Here is a 14,382-nt window from a genome sequence, read left to right on the forward strand (position 1 = left end):
TGTCGGGTGGTTGCACATGCAGATGGCCTCGCTATCCTAGTCAGAGGCAAATTTCTGGGCACCCTGCGCGTTGTTCTGCAGAGCTACCAGGAAACTGTGGCTAGGTGGGCTGAATCATGTGGATTGGCGGTCAACCCGGGAAAACGGAATTGGTTCTTTTTACAAGGAGATATAACATGCCCGATTTCAGAACTCCCTCGATTGGAGGGGTAACGTTGATACTTTCTAATAGGGTTAAATATTTGGGGATTGTTTTGGACAAGACTCTGTCCTGGAGACCCAATGTGGAAGTTGGGGCCAGGAAGACCCCCATTGCCTTGTACTGCTGCAGAGGGGCTATCGGAAAGAGATGGGGACTCTCGCCAGGAGTAGTACACTGGCTTTATGAGATGGTGGTCAAACCGATTCTGTTATATGGGGTGCTGGTCTGGTGGAAAGCACTGGACACGGCGAGCACCTCCAAAATATTAACGTTCGTGCAACGGACGGCGCTGATCGGTATCAGTGGCGCTCTCAGAACAACACCTACCTTGGCACTGAACGTCATTCTGAACATATACCCAGTAGATATTGCGGGAAAGGCGGCCGCGGCAAGGTCGTTGGTCAGGCTTCGTGATATGGGATATGGGCTCTCTGACCGCGGACACTCTAGCCTTCTTACCAGTTTCGTCTTTATGCCGATAACTGCTCCCTATACAACCTTCACCCCAGTCATTCCACCGAGAGAGGAGTGGGCTGGAGGAATTATCTGGGGTATGGGACCGGTTAACTTGTTCACGGATGGGTCAAAGCTGGATGGAAAGGTTGGTGGGGGGGGGGGGGAGTCTTTTGCCTAGAGCTAAATGTAAGCCGCAAGTTTAAGTTGGCTGATCACTGCAGTGTATTCCAAGCGAAAGTTGCTGCGATTAAGGATGCGGTGGATGGAATGCTATCCAGTGCTACTACGGTTAGGGAATTTAACAACTACTCTGATAGCCAAGCGGCTATCAAGGCCTTGAGCTCAACTACAGTGCGATCTAGGGTGGTCTGGGAGTGCCTGATCTCGCTTGCGATTGCATAGAATTATTTTACAATTAAGATTATCTGGGCCACGGGCCATAGTGGTATCCCGGGTAACTGTCAAGCGGATCTCTTAGCCGCATCGGTACAACTGAACCGGATGAAGATGGCTGTAGGGATTTCGGAATCTCGCTGGCGACCTGTGGATTGCTCCTGCATAGCTGGGCCTCCAGTCAGCTCAGCAAACGTTGGGCGTACACCACGTCTTGCAGGGTAGCAAGACCTTCTGGGCGAAAGTGGATGGCAGGAGGTCTGCTGAAATAATTGGGTTCACTAAGGCTCACCTATCAATGGTCATTGGGGTTTTGACAGGGCACTGTCCCATGGGTATTCATGCGGTACGTCTCAATATACTGGAAACTTCATCCTGCTGCAGCTGTATGGAGGATGATGAGGTGGAATCACCAAATCACTTTATGCTTGATTGCCCAGCTTTTGCCAGAACTAGGCGAAAGTACTTCGGTCGCGACTCACTTGGATCTCCCGAAGATTTATCCAAAGTTGAGATCGGTATCATTCGGAGCTTTATCGTTGCTACCCAACGATTCTCTAAGTAGCTAGATCTAAGTCACCATTATTTTTGGTGTATGTGGTATCACAACGGACCTTCGTGTTGTCCAAGTGAGCTGTCCTTATCAGGGCAGCTACCACCTAACAACCTAAACTAGCTTCAAATTAAGAGGCAGTAATTTGTAGCAGTTTTATCTCTAATGCATATAGACGAAAAACAAATTAGAAATGATTGTTTGCTTGTCTGTTTTGTGGCTTTCTACTAAAATACGACTAACTGAAACGTCGAAGCTCGTTTTCAAATGTGGCGGTACTCTCTGTCCTGCCACCTTTAAAGCCCCGGCAAATAAGCAGCTTTTCATATAGATGCGTTTTACTCAATATAATGTACATATTTTTATGGAGAACGGTAAATTGAGCGACACTGTCGCCATCTGACATGGAAAAGTAGCCAACTCCCAACTTTTGTTCCAAGCAAAGCATAAGAAGAAGAATTGGACATTGCTTTGGCTAAGTGTGCAGGCATGCTTTGCAAGTGAAATTATTTTTCCCACTCGTTGGTAACTTTTCTAAACTTTTTTTGCAATTAAAATCTGCAATATAACAAATGAATACGTCACAAAATATGTTAGCAAGTATTTGTGTTGTAAAGGGGGAATGTTTTTAACAGTACCTCGCGAAATTTTGTATGTGAATGGGTAAGGCGAAATAAACTTCAATTGCCAAGTTAGAAGTTCCTTCATATTTATAAATGCAACATCTTGGATGATTGTGGCGATGTTACTGGAATGCATAAGCTTGTGTTAAACGCATCTATATGAAAAATTTCATTGTGCCGCGGCCTATACTCTTTAGTAGTAGCCATAAAAAAAGATATAAACATGAAATATAAAAATAAAATTCGTGTTGCATTGCTGCACAACATCAAAAGGATTGCAACGGAAGCATTGCATTAACAGCACCGATTGCACAAAGTGAACATGTGGACGGCACCGCCTCAAGATCGTTAATACAAATTATTTGCATCTGTGAATGTGTGCTATATAACAGATCTCACATACCCAACAAAAAATGTGTGCCTTATATAAGGCTTATTTCATGTGGGCAAAATGCTTATGGCATCAGGCCTTAATTTATAAGGAATATTAAGCCCTTATTATGAGCAGCGAACATCGAAATCGAAAATCGAACTTCAAATTCGTATGATGACAGCTCATTGCTGTCGAAATTTTCGTTGTGTATTTAATTTTGAATCGAATAGAAATTTGTTGTCGACGCTGTATCGAATTAGAGGAAAATTGTTTGAAATGTAAGTTTTTTGTGTTTATTTTCTACTTTTTTGCTACCTAATAATAATTTCAAACTATTTGTTTTAATCTTATATATGTACATCCAAGGTCGTGAATACAAAACAACAGCTTGGAAGATTGTTTTCAAAAATCGGACAAAATCCGTTTATAACATAAGGAACTTGCACGAAGGATTAGGTGGAAAAAAATTCCGAGTGCATTCTCGTTCCCGATGCTTAGTTGAGATAATCCTAGCTCAAAATCTGAGAATTGTTGCCGATTTCAAAATGGGTGGAATAGACTTAGCTCTTGTGCATTGTTGCAGACATTCATCTTTACTGGATATCAAGTCCATGAACGCTTCTATGGTCAGTATAGTCTATACTAGTTTGTAACAACATGTTTGGAGAGTTACAATGTTTAGAAAGCTACAATTACGCGGTGAAATCCGTTTCAGCCGTTTTCTACTTCTGGCTAGTTCCAGTACTTAAGCTTTTTTCTTCATAATAAATAATTTTGGTTTTATTTTATTTGACAGCCAATGGGAATGTGCTTTTCTGAATGGTTGATTTTTTTCGAATTATCGAACAATGACACTAGTCTTCATCGAATGAGTGTCATAATACCGAATGAAATATCGTTCGATCAGCGCTTTCGACCACAGTCCAAGATCGAATTTGTCTCATAATAGGGGCCTTAGTTATATGGCGTATACCTTATAATGCTCCTTATTTTTCTGTACCTATGTATGTCATCGGGCGTAAGGTTTATCTGAACGATAACGTTATGTATAAGGATTTTACTCTATGTAAAACAAGGCCTGCATAAGAAATTATTATAAGTCATTAGCAAGTATATATATACTTTACTATAAGGCCTTATTATAAGATACTGATTGCTGTATTAAAACACTTTATATAAGGTTTATAATCCACTATAAATTAGTCTTAGATAAGGCCTTATTATAACATCGAGTAAAAAAACCCGGGCCCGTGTTACGTGTTACGATCCGTGATAGAGACTCATTTTTTAAATCACAATAGCTCCGAAATGGTGGGTCGAATTAGGGGCATCTGCGAACAAGCGACAAAGAGTACTCGTTGTATCCATAACTTTGCATAGTTATAACTTAAGTGAAAATGGTTTTCAGTCACTGATCGTAACACGTAATACGGGCCCTGATTATCACGTTTATGAACCAGGTAGAATAAGGAATAGTATGCCTTATTTTCACCAAATTATAAGACTTGTATAGGATTTTCAATAAGACACCATCTGACTTTAAATTCCTTTATTCATCTTTATAATCACCTATTTCAAAAATTAATTTAAGTACAACAAGTAAGGACAGGACTGTCTGTGCCGAAGACTTAATACATTTCATCAATGGGGCTGAACAATAATCGTATCCCATTCGTAATATCCAAATAATCGGCTGTATAAGATAAGAAAAATATAGTCAGCAGATCTACATATCTAAGCGATTTTTAAGATAAATATAATATAAATACGACCGATCTCTTCGAAATTTTCAGAAAACAATATTTGCTATATACGAAAGCATATGGTGGAATTTGAAGGTTCTAGATGTTAAAATGGGGCAGTAATTATGAAAAGCTTCATATCTGAACAATCGGTTGTGGGGGATATATGCTGTGTATACGACCGATCTCATTCATTTTTGCATGGTGAAGTTTGAAGCTTCAGTCTGATAAATTGAGGAAGATATGACAAAAATCCTCTTTTCTGAAAAATCGGTTGTATGGGGGATATATGCTACAGTGGTCTGATCCGGCCGGTTCCGAAAAATGTCTGATCGGACACCTAAATATACCCGCTCACTGAGGAACTAGTTTGCATAAAAACAGACAGACGGAAAGGGCTAAATCAACTCAGCTCTTCATCCTGATCATTTCGGTATACTGATTGGTGGATCTATCTCTTTTCCTTTAAGGACTTACAATTTTGAGATTAGTGAAAGGTATAGAAAATTTAATTTATCATCGAAAATTCGTTTTTATTTCTTTCGTTTAAGTTACGAGTCAAGTAACATTAAAAATACTTTTTAAAAGTTTCTTTAAACATGCTCACTCCACTGCAGTGGCTCGCCCAGACCAGAAAGTGTATATAAGCCATGGAAATGTTCTCTTCAAAAATTTATTTGCCGTATGGCATTTCCCAGATATCAATTTGAGTCGGGGTGAAACACGAGTCGGCGGGAAAGATAAAAAAAACAGTATACCAAAAACTGCTCAGACAGTGAGACATGTAGAATTTACATCTTTTAAGGGTTATTTGAAGGACAAAAACACATCTACTTATTGAAACTATTTTTTCAAAAGAAAACCCAGGACCCGTAATTCGTTTACACTCAAACGATAAATAATATCGTTCACATAGTTTTACCATTTCGGAGAATTTGCGATTTTCGTTCACGGATCGTATAACCACGATACGGCCCCAGTTTCATCAAAAATATTACGAAAATTTATCGACTAGAGCTGGGTTCTATATATATCATGTATCCTTCAAGTTTAGGCAACATTTTGTTTTATTGTTTTGTTTACCTTAGGGATAAGACTTCTTTGTAGCGTAAATAAGCCTAAAAAAGGCGTTACCAATACTTCCTTATTGCTTACAACCGCTTATGCCAGGTTTGCTGGGTATGTTCATTTATATACTCGTGCGTCGAATTTTACTGAAGACGGAATGCTGTTTGATTTGGCTCTTTTCTTTGTTTACTTTTTCCTACTAAAATGGCAATAAAATTGTGAACAAACTGAAGGCGGTTGGTTTCATTACTTTTTGTGGCCGCATTAATAAGGCATTAAAAAGTTTAGCACTTGCGATACGACATTATCCACATTCACTGCGTATGTATTTATATACCAAAAAAATGTTCATCATTATATAAAGCTTATTTCATATGACCAAAGGGCTTATGGCATCAGTAACCCGTTTCTATAACCTTTCATTATAATAACGAACGATTTGCTATCGGAAGGCTCGCATCGCTTTCGATATGAAAAGTGTTTCTGTAACACACTCAATTCATCTTACGACATAATAGTGGTGAGGTTTTCTCATATCGATGGAACAATCGAAATGGAATATAGGATCTGTCATCAATAGCGAAAAAGGTATACTAACAAAAATTAAGTCATACAAATTGTTATTTTGTGATCGTGCTCCCCCCCCCCCCCCCCGCCCCGCATTTAGCTCAAGAACAACGGCTTCCCATACACTGCGGCTCACGTAGGCACTATTGGGACCGCTAAAAGTCCCCCTTGCCACTTTTTTATTGGTGTTCATAATTTTCACCAGTTTCACCTTCTGAAATCTTTAAAATTTTCCACTTCTGGTTTTGGTAATTCCATGCGACAGCATGACACTGTTAATACGCGTCCAAAAATATCGGGAGAGGTGACACGACGCGTCTTAACATCAGTATTAATAATTCGAAGACGGAAAAGAAAAATTTTAAGTGGTTCAAAAGATATTAACGAAAAACCGAAAAATCACCCGGGGGTCCCTCCGAAACGGGGGGTGGGATCCATAGTATTTTTGCGCAGAACACCTTTCTGCATTGGCGTCCTTCGGCCGCGCTTATAAAAAATTGGTGGGTCCAATACCGGTTAGGAGACCAAAACTATATCTGCGCAAAACACTTATGTTCACAATTTGTTTTGTGGGTACAACAACATTGCAACAACCACATGAAAATCGCAAACTTCAACTGCAAATATCTCCGGATAGAGATAAAAATTTTCTTTTCCGCCTTCGGATTATTGTTGTTGAGGTCAATACGCGTCTTTTGACACCTTTCTCGATATTTTTGGACGCGTATACAAACTCTCAAAAGACAGCATCTGAATGTGTATTCGAGTTAAAGCTATACCTGGAAAGAATTGGTATAAGGGGAAATATAAGTCTATATAGGGCCCCGAGCATATGGTTATAGATGGAAATGGTAAAGCGGATGAGCTAGCTAGGTCCTGGTTTCGAACAGGGGTTGCAGTTTGGTCGTGGAGCAAACTTCTGGTAGCTATCGACACATTCAGCCAATTCCACCAAACCTAGCCTAGGGCCAGATTGCGAACTAAAATTTTTACCAACAAATTTTCTATTGAATACATGAAATCATGAAAAAATTTTCGGAATTTCAATACAGATAACCTAGTGCGTGGGCTTGATCATCAATTGTATATGCCATAAAATGAAAGGAAAGGAAACGAAAGGAAAGGAAAGGAAATTATGGTTGAGGAAAAAAAAGCAAAAGGAATAAAAGGATAGCAACTGTTATCGACGAATTATCTGATAGCAATTCGATAACTTTTAGATAATATACCATTTGATAATTTTTAGATAATAATTGCCGTCTTTAAGTGAGCTTTACAGCTCCGGCTCACGCTCAATTCTCACGGGAATTCTCTGGATCATTGAGAGACTTGAGAAGCAGATGTCGTGAAATTTTCGCGCACGTGAAATGTGATAGGCAGATGTCGCCGCTGTTTTTCATTTAACTCATACGGCGAAAGGCTAAGCAGCGACATCTATTTTTGAAAAAGTAGGTATATTAAAGGCCGCGTTGCCAACCTAAAAAGAAGTAATTAACAAATTATCTGGCTCACAAATTGAACCAGACTTCTATCTGGATTTATCTGGCTCAAATCGTTGTTGTTGTATTTACATGCAAAATTATTTATCTGGCTGGTGGTAGGATTTTGCCACCGGAAGATAGCTAATATAACATTTGCTATCGATATAGGCCGATAACAACCAAATGACACTTCGATCATAGTCCAATTCGTATTCATTGATCAATTTTTCCAAACCCTGTTAAATGATTCCAAAATAGTCCCGAGATGGTCGCTTACATATTCTCGAAGTTACATTTGTAAAAATCGCTTTGAAATAGTCCTATAACGATCTCAAAAATCATTCGAAATAATACCTAAACCAATATATAATAAATCCAAATTATCACAAAATAGTACCGGAATGATTCCAAAGTCCAGCAATGATTTCGAAATGGTTCTGGAAATAGCGCTGAATGACCCTAAAAATATACACAGGAATGTACGAAGATTTATCTGGTTTAAATTTTGAGGGATCACTATTATTTGTAGACCATAAGACTCCAATGAAGTGTATTGTGCGGAACCTACTTTATTTTGACCGTTCTTTACCAAAGTTTTTATAATAGGGCGACTCATTAAAATTCGTTTAATTTGCGAGGTTTCCATGCTTACGAGGCAATTGCTAGTTTTAGTGAGTTGCTTTAATATGGAAGTAACGGATTAATTTTCACAAACTTTACATAGCTTTTTAATGAGTGCGATACGATTAAGTGTCGAGTATATTTCCTCGATAGTTGTTTTGGTATCGATTACTTTCTGCAATCCTTTAAATGAGTACATGTATCGAGTACAACGCGGAATCGGAACAGCACTACTTAAAACTGAGGGCGCTTCGAGGTCGTTGGTAATGAATTTGAAACTTGTTTTAAAAAAATTCAATATGGTTGACCTGATTCAATGGAAAATTAACCGGGTTTACTGAAATTTAGTATGTGGGCGATTTCGAGGGCATAGAATTCCAATCAGAAGTAATTTTTTAAAAAATCCAGCAAAGCATACAAACTTTATTTATTTGAAATATATGTACATACATACATATGTACTTGCCGCAATACAAAATTAAAAAAAAAACTTTCTAAAATTAATTCTGATATTTGGCTAAATGAAATTTGCGCTTTATTATACTACAAATGATTGTACAGCATATCCAAAAGCTTTATCAATCGCCTCGTTGAAAGATTAATATTTTTATTATAAGATATGGAAAGTACTGATGCAGCTGAAATAGTAATTCATTTGGATGTGTGATGCAGACTGTTTAAAGTTAATGCAGAGCATGTACTACATGCCAGAGATCTAAACTCGTCCCAAACAGTTCCTTATATTTTTAACGCAACAATTTTCTCTCAGCGATGGCGCGGGAACAGTTTTTCGTAATTTACTTCAACATTTGTCTGCAACAGAGAACTTCTGTATAATATGTGCGTTTGTATTTATGAGCCCAGCAGTGAAACACCAACCAGAGAAAAGAAAATATTATTTCTAACCCCGATCCCAAAGTGTATTGAACACAGTGCAGTTGAATTTGACAGTTCCCTCATAAAGAATTGGACTATAATGTCAAAAGGAAAAAAAATCTTAATCCATTTGAGACAATTTGTTAAAATTTTCAAATTTTCAAATTTGGGAAAGATAGTTTGTATTTTTGAATAAAACATTATGATTTCCGATTGCACAACGTCAAGAACAGTGAGTCCACTTATATTAATTCGCAGCTTATTATACCATGTTGTTGTTGTTGTAGCGATAAAGAATTTTCTGGGGGAGTGTTATCGATATCGATGGTCCGTTGCCGGATATAGGTCCGGTACGTACCGGTAACAAGCACCGAGATACAAGCTCGACTATCTCGGAAACAATGTAACTTGACCACATTGAACCTTCTTGGCCATCCCGCTCCTATACTCTAGTTCCATGAGGAACTTGGGGTCGCCAGGGCCCAGCCTGCTTAGTATTTGTGTGATACATTCATATTTGTAACCGGATTCTCCTGAGGTAGCGGCGGTTGATACTTAGGTTGTGGAAGCAGTAAAGCTACAAGGCTTTGTATTGAATTTTTCAAAACCTTGATTCCTCTTACAAGTCTATTCATATCATAGAAAGTGGCTGTATTAAAAAGAACAGAACATATGCTGTGCGTGTAACAACAGCACATACAGCAAATCAGTCCGTTTTTCAAGCTTGCGAACTAAGACGGAAGCGAAGGAGGAAACTATGGGATTGTATAAACAAATTCGTCTAGTATTTGTGAAAATAATTTCAATGAATATGATTTTATGAGCTGTCCGTCAAATTTGAGGCTTTTCAAACGTGCTCGGTTGTATCCAGGAGCTGTTCCCATGCCAATTGAACCGAGTCCTTCTGGCACAATTAACCAAAAGACCATATGTTTCCGACTTGAAAACTCAAACAGAAAGCCCTTTCCAAACTAGTTTTCGAAAGAAAAACAAAAAATACGGAAAATGGAAGCAAGGCTCAAGGAGGTTAGGTGTAAAAACTTAAAAAATCATATCAAAAAAAGTAGTTCTGGAAGAGTGAATGTAATTAATGTAGAAAAGCATAAATCTTGTGCAATTAAATACAAATAATGGCTGAAACGATTTTGTAAACATATATGTTTTCTAGACTGGGTCGATATATTAACCGATATCGCGCCATCAATTTTTCGATAGGATTTGGGCTCAGGAAAAAAGTTCCGCTACCAAAAAAAATCATTTTCGAGCGTACGAAAAAAAATGGCGAAAGGGTAAATTTTTCGACCAAAACACTCGCTAAAATCCAAAAATATTTTTTTTTTCTCCAAAAACTGTTGTATAACTTTGGCGATAACAGTTTAAAAAAAAAGTATATATATTTTTGGGTTTTAGGGAGTGTTTTGGTCGAAAAATTTACCCTTTTTGCCATTTTTTTTCGCAGGCTCGAAATTTATTTTTTTGGATATGCGTAGTGGGACTTTTTTCCTGAGCCCAATACCTACCGAAAAATCGATGGCGCGATATCGGTTAACTTTCGTTCATAGAAATCGACCCAGGTTAATGTTTTCTTTTAAGCAAAATAGCCTCTAATATAATGTCAGATAGACAATTGTAACTTGTGGGTATAGTTTTACTGAAATAAGTAAGGTAGGCTCTACATTGGGTTGCATTTGTTTGACATAATAGTCTCTTACAAGAGAATCATATTCAACTGTCAATCACACTGTGTTAAATTCGTATTGCTCATACCTACGAAATATTCTCGAAAAATCTGAGGTTTATATCAATTATAAATTCGAGCCTTTAATGAGTTGTGATATGTGCTCAACGGGTACCATGACATAATCCCTAGTGGCATAAACCCAAGTTTTTTGCTTGGGATTATGTCACCTCCTGCAGTGATTTCATCTTAATGTTAAATAAAATACTAATTTGTTTAGAACAAATATTGTTGTCCTCATATACTATGCAATTACATACTTTAATTGACTGCTGGGTGTGTACCTCATCTTGCACTTCATTGCACCAATTTGTTTTTTATCACATTTGTTTTACACTCTCATTTATTTGACTCTACTTTGTTTTTTTATAGAAAAATTGAGAGAGTAACAATGAAAACCGGCTTTCAGTTGGTCTCTCTCATGGTCTACTCTAATAGGATAGATGTTGAATGGTTAAATGGGTGGCTGACTTTGCAGACTGGGTGCTCACTGTTGGCCAACATGGCTGCTTGCTTTGTTGTTCCCGTCCTGTTTCTCAACTTCAGTTCTTTACGAACATTAAATGAATTCGGTTGAGTTGTAATAGAAACCGCGCGTGTTTGTGTACTGAAAAAAGTTTTAGTGGAGGAGATGTTCATAAGCTTCAGATGAGGCAGAATAAATGGGAATGGAAAAAATAACATGGAAAAAAAGTTTATGTAAATTCTAATATGAAAATTTTGTGAAGGCAATTAAAGAGTTGTTACTCTATACTTTGTGAATAAACTGAAATACATAGTTACCTTCCTATGTATAACATTCTTTTAATGTGCGGATCATCATACATTTGTGTTTGTATGCATGTACATATCTATCTCTGTATACCTACCTATGTATTAGAGAATAAGTTTGTTGATATCAGTGCTACAACAACTAACTACAACTAAAATCAAGCGAAATATTTTGAATTAAGCCAAAGGCAATTGAACTGTCTAGTTGATTTCTTAATTGTTGTTGTACAATACTTTTACAGTTTAAAAACGCACGTATAATATACGCTGGTGTATACATAAAACACCATATGCACTTTACCATACATACATGATTACCGGCGACCGCAACAAAGCAGCTGCCGCCACATACACCAACACAAACCCATCAACAATTAGTTTCCGGTCTATCGTTGTCAGGTAATACGATTTAAGCTGCAGTTAAACACGAACGTACATACAAAAAACGCGTCAGCTGACACGACATATCTTACGAAGGTGCAATGTAAAGGAAAACTCACCGACGTTCAACGCACGTACGTACGTAGCCCGGAACGTAGAAATCAAAACAATTTTGATTTTTTCCGTAAGAACATGTCAGCTGATCGCTTTCGCAAAAGTTTACTAGGCAACTCTGTCTAGTGAGAAAGCGATCAGCTGACACGTTCTTACGGAAAAAATGAAAATTGATTTGCTTCTTTTAATTTTCTGACCAGTTTTTAATTACGTAAATTTTTTTTATATAGGCTTTGCTGGTCTTTTCAATTTGAAATGAAAAATCTTTATTTTTCCTCCATTTTTACCCAACGTATCGCCAAACTCCTTGGCATCACCAGGGGTTAAATATAGAAAGAAATAATTTAACACATATAATAGCCGTGTTTTTTTTTACACGCGTATAAATTTCGTTTGCGCGTGAAAAAAAAAACGCCTATCCTCGCTTAGATAATGCTTAGGAGACCCATCTAGCGGCTGTGGTTAAACAACTAGCTACAGCAACAGGGTGTACCGCAAAGCGGAGACACAACGCTCTGATGACCATAGGGTATAACATATAGCTGAATCAGTTGCGATGAATTGTGGACACACATAGAATACATAGAATTAGTGTAGAGGGTGAAACAAAGACACATATTTCAGTTACATCTGAATATAATGCGTATTGAAATTTAGTAGGACAAAATTTATGCGCAGCAATTTCAGACGTGTATTTAAAGTTTGTCCCTTAGCAGTCCATATAAAGCTTAAGCGTAAACGGATATACGCGTGTTAAAAAACACGGCTAATATCACAAAAACAAAGTGATTATAAACTAAAAGGATTTATCGGTACCATAATCTTTAGGTTTTGATTTTTACGTTCCGTGCTACGTACGTACGTGCGTTGAACGACGGGGAGTTTTCGTTTACATTGCACCTTCATAAGATAGGTCGTGTCAGCTGACACGTTTTTTGTACGCACGTTCGTGGGTAACTGCAGCTTTAGGCTCCGACGACTAACAACGAGATTGCCTGAATTTTATGTGTGTTAGTGCAGTCGGGTGGTTTCTTGACACACGTATTTGTTGTCGGCTACACGTTGATGAAAATCAAAAATTTTTGATTTTTTCATTGACGCTTGCTTATTTGATCGTCGCGGGGTGTGATTGCCAAAACAGCAATATTGTATTTAGTTTGTGTTGACATTCAAAATGAAGAAGTGTGCGGAAGAACAGCAAATCATATTAAAAATTATTGAAAATTATCAATGTTTACCAGCATTATGGAATATAAAGCTGGACGCATATTGTAATCGTGACGAAAAAGCAAAACAATACGAAATTCTGCTGGAATTTTATAAGGAACAGTACCCTATTCCTCTTTACATGACATTTTTAATTCGTTTAAAAGATGTAAATGTGTAAGCCTATTACGTTTTGCGTATAAGCTTTTCATCCGCTATTTCTTTTATCAATATTTTTCTTTTTATTTACCAAGACTGCTGTAGTTGCAAGAAAAAAAATCATCCGATGGCGACGTATACACGTCCGAACGCTACGGTTTCTCAATGCAAATGTTGATTGATGACTTTTTATTTGATAGTCGCGGGGCAAGCGTCAAATACCCGTAACACACACACCCATACAAAAATTCAGTCAATCTCTTTGTTAATCGCCGGAGCCCTTAATTGGGACGTCGCGAAGCTTGTCGATGTTCAATTGGTCTGATTACTGCCGGTACGATTTAAATATAAAAACGATTGGTGTCATCAATCGTGCCGCATCCTCATATACGCCGCCTCTTATCTTATCATTCGGACAGACATTCAAAAAGAGAATTGGTTCGCTCGCTTTCGCGTCGCGTCGATATAAAAAAACAATAATACAAACAAAAGCCATAAAAAAATTACCAAAATGTTGATTGCTTGTGTGAGTTTAAGCGTGTTTAAACATTGCAACTACAACAACAAATGTTTTTTTGTTTATCAATTACACAAATATTGAATTCATTTTGTGATGATGTTCGTCAGTCTCGCCGCCTTTCGCTTGGTGTAAAAATTCAATTAATGCAGTGACTGCACAAAAATACATACCGATATATGTATACACACATACATTTGAATGTCTGTATATCATGCTTATGCACAACTAAAAAGAACACAACACCGAAAAAGGAAACTATCAAACAACTCGACTTCAACTGCAGTGCTAAATAAACCCTCGGTCGCCATTGTATCGGTCGGTCTTACCGAAATCTCAACTGCCGTGTTAACAAAAAAGTGTAAATTTACCAACACATTAATACATTTGTTTATTTAAGTTTATGTGTTTATAAATGTGTGTATGTTTGGGTGGGTCGATTTGTATCGTCGAAAGTTAACCGATATCGCGCCATCGATTTTTCGATAGGATTTGAGCTGAGGAAAAAAAAGTTGGACTACGCATATCCAAAAAAATAATT

General features: G+C 37.6%; 1 protein-coding gene across 2 annotated transcripts in view; it reads left to right on the forward strand.

Moving 5' to 3' along the window:
- Positions 1 to 11,260: 11,260 nt before the first annotated feature.
- Positions 11,261 to 14,382, forward strand: part of otk (off-track) — a 138,697-nt gene continuing 135,575 nt past the window's right edge. Inside the window, exon 1 of one of the 2 annotated variants that reach the window (XM_067771076.1) lies at positions 11,261 to 11,392. The gene's annotated coding sequence lies outside the window, so the exon portion shown is untranslated. Of the gene's footprint in view, positions 11,393 to 13,894; positions 14,203 to 14,382 lie in introns of those variants that run through there. The other variant, XM_067771075.1, reaches the window with a different exon arrangement.

Source organism: Eurosta solidaginis, chromosome 3 (assembly GCF_040869045.1).
Source record: "Eurosta solidaginis isolate ZX-2024a chromosome 3, ASM4086904v1, whole genome shotgun sequence".
In the NCBI taxonomy this organism is placed as follows: Eukaryota; Metazoa; Arthropoda; class Insecta; order Diptera; family Tephritidae; genus Eurosta; species Eurosta solidaginis.